We start from the raw sequence: 10,367 nt of genomic DNA, 5'->3' as shown, positions 1-10,367 counted from the left end.
TAAACTTTAATATCGCGTAAATATTTTTGTCAGTGTAGTGCAAACTTGGATCATCTCCAACGAATTTTACATGGGCTTGTCACAGGACGGAAGTACTCCATTTTGGGATCCTTTGAATTGCTTACGAAGTTGTGGCTTGGAAGTTCATTTGGATCAAGAAATTTTAAAAAATTAAAAACTTAATTTTTTTCCAATTTCACTTTTTTTTTTTAATAGTAAATAAAAAAATAAAAGTGTAACAAAAAACACTTTTATTTTATTATTATCAAATTTTTACAAATTGATAAACTTCTTCGCTTCCACTGGGTGTTAAACCTGAGTCTGTTGGCATCAAAACAGAACGCCTTAGCACACTCAGCAACAAACGCCATTAAACACGATGCATTAAAACATCTATTGAACTGTTTGTGATATGAACCTTATATGAAACCACGGCATGACATTCTAACTACTTCCTGAGATGTTCTTTATTATTAGGTAATTTTTTATAACCTCCACCATCGAAATATTGCTCTAAGACCATAATATCATAAAGTATATATATTCTGGGTCGTGGTGAAATTCTGAGTCGATCTAAGCATGTCCGTCCGTCCGTCTGTTAAAATCACGCTAACTTCCGAACGAAACAAGCTATCGACTTGAAACTTGGCACAAGTATTTGTTATTGATGTAGGTTGGGTGGTATTGCAAATGTGCCATATAGGACCACATTTACGTATAGCCCCCATATAAACCGACCCCCAGCCTCTTGGAAGAGCAAAATTCATCCGATCCGGTTGACATCGGTCCAAAATTATATATAGCCCCCATATAAACCGATCCCCCAATTTGGCTTTCGGAGCCTCTAAGAAAAGCAAATTTCATCCGATTTGGCCGAAATTTGGTTCATGATGTTGGTATATTGTCTCTAACAACCACGCAAAAATTGGTCCACATCGGTCCATAATTATATATAGGCCCCATATAAACCGATCCTAAGATTTTACCTGCGGAGCCTCGTGGAAGAGCAAAATTCATCCGATTCGGTTGAAATTTGGTACGTGGTGTAAGTATATGATCTCTAACAATCATGCATGAATTGGTCCATATTGGTCCATAATTATATGTAGCCCCCATATAAACCGATCACCACATTTGACTTCCAGAGCCTCTAGGAAGAGCAAACTTCATTTGATTCGGTTGAAATTTGGTACGTGGTGTTAATATATGATCTCTAACAACCATGCATGAATTAATCCATATCGGTCCATAATTATATGTAGCCCCCATATAAACCGATCAACAGATTTGACATCCGGAGCCTTGAGGATGAGCAGAATTCATCCGATTCGGTTGAAATTTGGTACGTCTCGTTAGTATATGATCTCTAACAACCATGCATGAATTGGTCCATATCGGTCCATAATTATATGTAGCCCCCATATAAACCGATCCCCAGATTTGACCTTCGGAGCCTCTTGGAAGAGCAAAGTTTATCTGATTCAGTTAAAATTTGGTACGTGTTGTTTGTATATGGTTTCTAACAACCATGCAGGAATTGGTCCATATCGGTCCATAATTATATATAGCCCCCATATAAACCGATCCCCAGATTTGACCTCCGGTGCCTTTTGGAGAAGCAAAAGTCATCCGATCTGATTGAAATTTAGTACGTGGTGTTAGGATATGGTCTCTAACAGCCATGCAGGAATTGGTCCATATCGGTCCATAATTATATATATAGCCCGATCCCGAGATTTGGTTTTGGAGCCTCTTGGAGGAGCAAATTTCATCCGAGTCATTTGAAATTTGGTACATTGTGCTAGTACTTGGCCGTTAACAACCATGCCTATCTAGGTCCATATCGGTCTATAGTTATATATAGCCCTCAGATAAATCGATCCTCAATGACACAAAAATTGGTCTCTGTCAAGTTCATAATTGTATATAGCCCCCGTATGAGCGACCCCAATATTTCAATTCTGGCTCTCTAAGTACCGTGCAAAAGTCCATATCGATTCGTAATTATGTATAGACTTACCTATGTATACTTTTATTTCTAATATATACCACGTATGGACTAACTTACAATGTAGAAGACGATGTTAAAAAGTTTTAAGATATCTTACCATCGGTAAGTATTACCACAACCCAAGTAATTCGAAGACAGTCTTTCGTAGAAGTGTCTACGCAATCCATGGTGGAGGGTACATAAGATTTGGCCTGGCCGAACTTACGGCCGTATAAACTTGTTTTTAAATATTATTCTACAAAAATATTTTTTTTTTATGTTATACATCGTTTTTATTTTGTGTTTTTTTTTTCGGTATAAATTTATTTTTTCCATTAAGGATCAACAAAATATTAAAAATTTATCGTAATTTGCGAAACACTTTCAAAAAAACTTCCATGGAAGTGAAAAAGCCAAAAAGCGCCCCAATGGGAATGAATTTTGTTTTTTATTGTTGTATTATTTTTTACATTTTTATTGAATTTCTATTTTTTTTTTTTACAAAACATAAATGTTCACTTCAAACGGCCTACGATAATACCGGACTAGTCCAAAAGGCTTGCATTGGAAGTGGAAAAATCGATAGGGGAAATGTTGTGGGCTTGTCCAAAATCACTGTATAGGAAGTGGAAAAAACTGATAGGGGATTCCGGGATGCGCTTTAAAAAATATTTGTGGAACAACTTCCAATTTTTTACTGGGAGATTTGAGGTGATCGTATTTATTCTCTAGGTAAATTTTTATAACTCCCACCCCTATGAACATGTTTTTGGTATGTTCTGCTTTTGTTACCATAATATAAAAAAACCTGCAGTCTTGTTTACTAAGTACAATGTTACTTTTGGGAACATTTGGATTTTCTATTCTTCATGTCATCCTATCTATTAATATTGATTTTCAGTTTTGATGACCCACTTCATTTTCTCTTACTGTCATTGGAATTCATGTGAACTTTCTATTCTAGTCCTAAGGAAGAACACCCCCCTTCCCCAATATTTCTGGTTCTTCCATGTGTCCTTTTAGCCCAGATCTACATGGTACAAGTTGTCAGTCCCAACACGTGTCCAATAATCATTGGTGTATTTTTAGGTAGAATAAGCAACATTTGTTTCTATTGTTGTCCTCACATTTGTCCATAATTTCTTGTCAAATGCAACCATCATTTATTCTTAAAGGAAAATCATACAGAAAAGTCAGGCAGATAGCAATGGGCTGGTGGGAAAAATTTAACTTGGCTTAAAGAACATCATCGTTGTTAGAAAGTGCTGGGAATTATTTGCTCTATTCGATAAAAAAATGTAGTGTCTGTGTCACATGGATTGCCTTTTGAAATATACTTAGTGTCTTGTGTCCTGCTGGTCAAATCCTTTAAACAGGACTTTGGGGACACATCTTGAAAAGTTGGCATTGGCTTTTTGGTTTTTCAAAAGATTTTCCATGGAAATGGAAAAAAAGGAAAAATGGATATACACTCAAAAAAAAGTTTACTTGGATCCAAAGATTGTGACCTTCCTTTAAGGATTTTGGTATTGATTTCGAGCCAAAGATGCGGCTTTTTTAAAATAAGGAAATTTTCACGGACCTCCCTGGCTTTAACTTCAACAGAGTGACGCAAAATTTCAAGATTTGTGTCCTAAATTTAATGAAAAAAATTTGAAGCAAGGATTATAAACTTTCTTTTAATTAAAATGTCATTATTTTCAAGAATTTTGGCCTTATCATTGCGTAAATTTCGAGTTCTAAACTTTAAGTTGCATAATCTTCCATATTAGGTCAATATTTTTTTCAGTGCAGGAAAATTCATTCATTGTGTTGTGCATTGCTGGATACTTATGGCATTTTGTAGATTGCACAAATGTTATGAAAGCATTTGACATATTCGAATTTTGATTAAATCAGAAAATTGGGAAACAAAATTGCCAGAAAAAATGTATTTTTATTGTAAGTATGTCCTAATCGAATCGCACAATGTAAAAGATTTTGTCTTTACACTAATGTTTTCGGTATTTATTTCGAGCCAAATAAGCGATGCATTGAAGTAAAGATACATTAAATTTACAATTAAACAGGGGAACAAAATTGAACTTTTTTGTGTTGATTTAAAATTTATAGCAAACTTTTAGTAATTTGAGGTGAGATTTTTCGAGATATACCGTTATGTTCAAAATTAAGGCATTTCCGCTACATATATTGGTACAACTTCAAAACGGTTCATCATATTAAATTAAAAACAAGTATATACGGCCGTAAGTTCGGCCAGGCCGAATCTTATGTACCCTCCACCATGGATTGCGTAGAAACTTCTACGAAAGACTGTCATCCACAATCGAATTATTTGGGTTGTGGTATCTTAAAACTCAGTGTTGCCAATTTGGTGCTTTTAGCACCAAATTTAGTGCTTTTTGATCTCTAAAAAGCACCAAATTGCATTTTTAGTGCCTTTTCAAAAAAAGCACCAACTTGGTGCTTTCTGGCATTTTCATTTAGTGCTTTTGGTGCTTTTTTTATTTTGAACAGTATTAAGTTTAATTGATACAAAAATTTTGACTAGACTTTCAAGAGCCGAAGAAACTCCAATTTATTGCCAAATATAGAATTTGATTGTTATGAAGTTGGTATTGATTATTTTTTAATTAATATTGTTATTTAGGGTATTCTGTAGGAAAGTAGAGCGATAAGTGTCGAATTTTTGAATTTGGTAAAGATGTCATTAAAAACGTTTGTATTAAATTCACAAAAGCACGCACAACTGAAATAAGCAATAAACTTCTTCCATATATTAATATTTTGAAAGTTGAAAAACATCACTGATCAAAATGAATTGGACGAAAGCATTAAAACTGATCAAGGTGTATACTTGAATAGCGGTTCATAATGTTGAGTACTAAGTTTGAGTTTTGCCGCTAAAGTGAAAACTGTCTCAGTAAAAATGGGCATAAAATTATGCATATTTGCTGCAAATTTTATTGTAACGTAATGGGGATACTGGATGATAGCCAAAAAAAAATTTTCACAAAGTTTGTATTCCTTAAAATGATTTATTAAAGAAAAGTAATTGTGAAAAAATGACTATTTTATATTTTAGCGGCTAAACTCGATATTAATACCCACCTTAACTTCTTGAAATTCAATTCACAAAAGTTCTATAATACATCTTCAGAAGTTTTTTTTTTTTTTTTTTTTTTTTTTTTTTTTTTTTTTTTTTAGTAGTAGAGCATTTAATGTCCGATTTTGTGGTGGAAGGTGGTATGTTAGAATTTATAATATTTTTTTGGTGCTTTTTGGCCTTGGGGAGTTGGCAACACTGCTTAAAACTTCTTAACATCGTTTTTTAAATTGTGAGTTAGTCCATACGTGGTATATATTAGACAAAACAGGTATGATTAGGTAAGTCTACAAATAATTACGAATCGATATGGACTTTTGCACGGTACGTAGGGAGCCAGAATTCAAATATGGGGGTCGCTTATATGGGGCTATATACAATTATTGATATGGACAAATTTTTGTGTGATTGCGGATCGATTTATCTGAGGGCTATATATAATTATAGACCAATATGGACCTAGCTAGGTATGGTTGTTAACGGCCATATACTAGCACAATGTATTAAATTTCAACTGACTCGGATGAAATTTGCTCCTCCAAGAGCAAATCTCGGGATCGGTTTATATGGGAGCTATATATGATTATCGACTGATATGGACAACTTTTGGCATGGTTGTAAAATATCATATACTACTACCACGTACAAAATTTCAACCAGATCGGATGAATTTTGCTTCTCCAAAAGGCACCGGAGGTCAAATCTGGGGATCGGTTTATATGGGGGCTATATATAATTATGGACTGATATGAACCAATTCCTGCATGGTTGTTGGATACCATATACTAACATCATGTACCAAATTTCAAGTGAATCGGATGGATTTTGCTCTTCCAAGGGGCTCTGGAGGTCAAATCTGGGGATTGGTTTATATGGGGGCTATATATAATTATGGGCCGATTTCGACCAATGGGTGGGTGTTTGAGGCCATATATTAACAACACGTTTCAAATTTCAACTGAATCAGATGAATTTTGGTATTCCAAAAAGCTCTGGAGGTCAAATCTGACAGACCATATACTAACACCATGTACCGAATTTCAGCCGGATCGGATGAAATTTGCTTCTCTTAGAGGCTCCGCAAGCCAAATCAGGGGGATCGGTTTATATGGGGGCTATGTATAATTATTAACCGATGTGGACCATATACTAACACCATGTGCCGAATTTCAGCCGGATCGGATGAAATTTGCTTCTCTTAGAGGCGCCGCAAGCCAAATCTGGGGATCGGTTTATATGGGGGCTATATATAATTATGAACCTATGTGGACCAATTTTTTCATGGTTGTTAGAGATCATATGCCGACACCATGTACCAAATTTCAGCCGGATCGAATGAAATTTGCTTCTCTTAGAGGCGCCGCAAGCCAAATCTGGGGATCGTTTTATATGGGGGCTATATATAATTATGAACCTATGTGGGCCAATTTTTGCATGGTTGTTAGAGATCATATGCCGATACCATGTACCAAATTTCAGCCGGATCGAATGAAATTTACTTCTATTAGAGGCTCCGCAAACCAAATCGGGGGATCGGTTTATATGGGGGCTATATATAATTATGGAGCGATGTGGATCAATTTTTGCATGGTTGTTAGAGATCATATACAAACACCATGTACCAAATTTCAGACGGAACGGATGAAATTTGCTTCTCTTAGAGGATTCGCAAGCCAAATTTGGGGGTCCGTTTATATGGCGGCTTTACATAAAAGTGGACCGATATGGCTCATTTACAATAAAATCCGACCTACATCAATAACAACTACTTGTGCCAAATTTCGTTCGACAGCTTGTTTCGTTCGGAAGTTAGCGTTATTTCAAGAGACGGACGGACGGACATGCTCAGATCGACTCAGAATTTCCCCACGACCCAGAATTTATTTACTTTATGGGGTCTTAGAGCAATATTTCGATGTGTTACAAACGGAATGACGAAGTTAATATACCCCCATCCTATGGTGGAGGGTATAAGAAGTATTTACAGCAGTAAGTTCGGCCGGGTCGAATCTTAAATACCCACCACCATGAATCAAATATAATAGTTTACTTTGAAAACTCTTCGTCGTAGCGGGTTACTTGATAATATATAGAATTTTAAAGGGTTTGATGACAAATCTTCTCCCAAGCAAACCGGTTCAAATAGTACGCTTCCCGAAGAAAAAAATTTTAATATTCTACCTATGAAGACTAGATCATATTCGGGATTTATGAGAACCAATTTTGTTTGATCTTTAGAGAAATCATAAACATATCGTGTATATGATGAAATAACGACTTGATTTGAAATCTTAAATCTGTAGACTTTATCCGCCATTATTTAAATGAATACGAGGAGTAAAATCTGGAAATTTTACTTTCAGTTTCAAGCATTTCTCATGATCAGTGCGCCTGCTATACCCTGCAAGAAGTGTATTTTTTTCTGAGGAACGAAATTTTACACTAGCAAAATTTTATTTTGACACACATTTTAAACTCAATCGTTAAGTCGCTTATCAAAAATTGGGATTAGTTTGCTCCAAACAAAAATATTTTATACGAAAGGGGAATTTCGTTTGTCTAAAATTTCATTCCGGAGAAATATGTATTTTTTTTGGATGTACCCTCAAGAAGTTAAATCGGTCTATATGTTCCTCAAATACCTCTAGAATTCCACTTTCAGACGAATTGGGTGAAAACTACGAATTCTAGAAGCCCAAGAAGTAAAATCGGGAGATCAGTGTATATAGGGGCTATACCAAAACATGGACCGATACGGGCCATTTTCGTCACACCTCTAGATTTCTAATTTTCGGCAAAACATTGACCAATAGGCACCATTTTCGACACACCTATTTGTGATCTTAAAATACCTCTAGATTTTCAATTTCAAGCAAATCGACTAGAAAATATAGTCTTTAGACGGCCAAGTAGTAAAATCGGGAGTTCGGTGTATATGGGGGTTATACCAAAAAATGAACCGATACACCTCAAGTTCGGCACACCTATTTGTGGTCCCAAAATAAATCGGTGAAATCGTTTATTTAAAAAAACAAAATTTTGATACGCTGCTCTTCTTGCTTGGACGGCATTTTGACAACTGGAGAGTGAATTCAAAAATCAAAATAGGAGCAACATTCTACACACACACACACCTTCAAAATGAGGGGTTTTCAGTTTTTTTAAATGCAAAATTGAAAGAAATACGTCAAATTTATATTGACCAAATTTTGACCGTATCACCCTTTAGATTTCTAATTTCCGGCAAATTGGATAAAAACTACGGATTCTAGAAGCCAAAGAAATAAAATCGGGAGATCGGTCTATATGGGGGCTATACCAAAACATGGACCGATACGGACCATTTTCGACACTCGTCTTTATAATCCTCAAATACCTCTAGATTTTCAATTTCAGGCAAATCGGATAGAAAATACAATTTCTATACGCCCAAGAAGCAAAATCGGGAGATCGGTCTATATGGAGCCTATACCAAAACATGGACCGATACGGACTATTTTCGACACACCTCTTTATGGTCCTCAAATACCTCTAGATTTTTAATTTCAGGCAAGATTTTTAATTTCAGAAGTAAAATCGGGAGATCGGTCTATATGGGGGCTATACCAAAACATGGACCGATACGGACCATTTTCGACACACTTTTTATGGTCCCATAATACCTCTAGATTTCCAATTTCAGGCAAATGGGATAAAAAGTACGGTTTCTGTAAGCCCAAGACCCCAAAGCGGGAGGTGGGTTTATATGGGGACTACATCAAAACCTGGACCGACATCTTCGAACCTGCCTGCAGACAAAATACGAGTATTTGCAAAATTTCAGAACGATTGCTTCATTATTGAAGACTGTAGCGTTATTACAACAGACAGACAGCCATACAGACGGACATGGTTATATGGTCTTAGAATTTCTCCCTGATCAAGAACATATATACTATATATAGTCGGAAATCAATATTTCGATGTGTTACAAACGGAATGACAAACTTATTATACCCCCGTCATCATTTTATGGTAGTGGGTATAAAAATGCTAAGTCCAATCTAGAAAAATTTCGATTTTTTGAAAATATTTGAGGTCAAAGTATGAAAATCCTTTGCCACTTATTTCAATTTATGTTAAATTGGTCACTAATTAAACTTCAATAAATTAAAATGTTCTTTGAATACCAATGAAAGACCTCTTATTGGAAACCACAATATTTTAAAGTATTTATTTGTTTTTTCCCAATTTGGTAACTCTGATATGTGGTCATTTTATTGTGGATTTTAAGAAGTTGGATGTTTGAAAGCTCATGCTTTGATTATTTTAATATGAAAGACTTTTTAGAGTAGCTTTCTATAACCCTTTATCCAAGTCTAACAATTGCTTTCTCAAGTTCAAAACGAAAAACTCTATAAAATAGAATTCCGAAAAATAAAATCTCTACTATATTTTTTAATAAATTTTGAGTAATTTTCTTACATTTACAAAGGAAGCTTATAGAAATCCCAACAGTATCCTCAATATAATACAGTTGGTGCGAATGAAATTGGCTTAAACGCTCAAATACAAACACCATAACACATTTTAAAAGTAATACCTTGTAATCTACAATCGTCCTTCTCGACTGTTGGCTATTGATTCACCACCATGGTTTGTGAAGTGGAATTAGGGATACAAAACTCGATTTCCAACTAATTGACTTTTTGTTAAAAAAAATTATAGAAGTCAACTGTTTGTAATCTTTAAATTCGACTAATTGATTTTTATAAACTCCATCATAGGATGGGGGTATATTAACTTTGTCATTCCGTTTGTAGCACATCGAAATATTGCTCTAAGACCCCATAAAGTATATATATTCTGGGTCGTGGTGAAATTCTGAGTCGATCTAAGCATGTCCGTCCGTCCGTCCGTCCGTCTGTTGAAATCACGCTAACTTCCGAACGAAACAAGCTATCGACTTGAAACTTGGCACAAGTAGTTGTTATCGATGTAGGTCGGATTGTCCACTTTTACGTATAGCCCCCATATAAAGGGACCCTCAGATTTGGCTTGTGGAGCCTCTAAAAGAAGCATATTTCATCCGATCCGTCTGAAATTTGGTACATGGTGTTGGTATATGGTCTCTAACAATCATGCAAAAATTGCATGATAATTATATAGTCGACATATAAACCGATCCCCAGATTTGGCTTGCGGAGCCTCAAAGAGACACAAATTTCATCCGATCCGGCTGAAACTTGGTACATGATGTTGGTATATGGTCTCTAACAACCATGCAAAAAT

Source organism: Haematobia irritans, chromosome 5, assembly GCF_050003625.1.
Source record: "Haematobia irritans isolate KBUSLIRL chromosome 5, ASM5000362v1, whole genome shotgun sequence".
NCBI lineage: Eukaryota > Metazoa > Arthropoda > Insecta > Diptera > Muscidae > Haematobia > Haematobia irritans.
The sequence above is the reverse complement of the archived record's forward strand: the minus strand, read 5'-3'. Positions refer to the sequence as shown.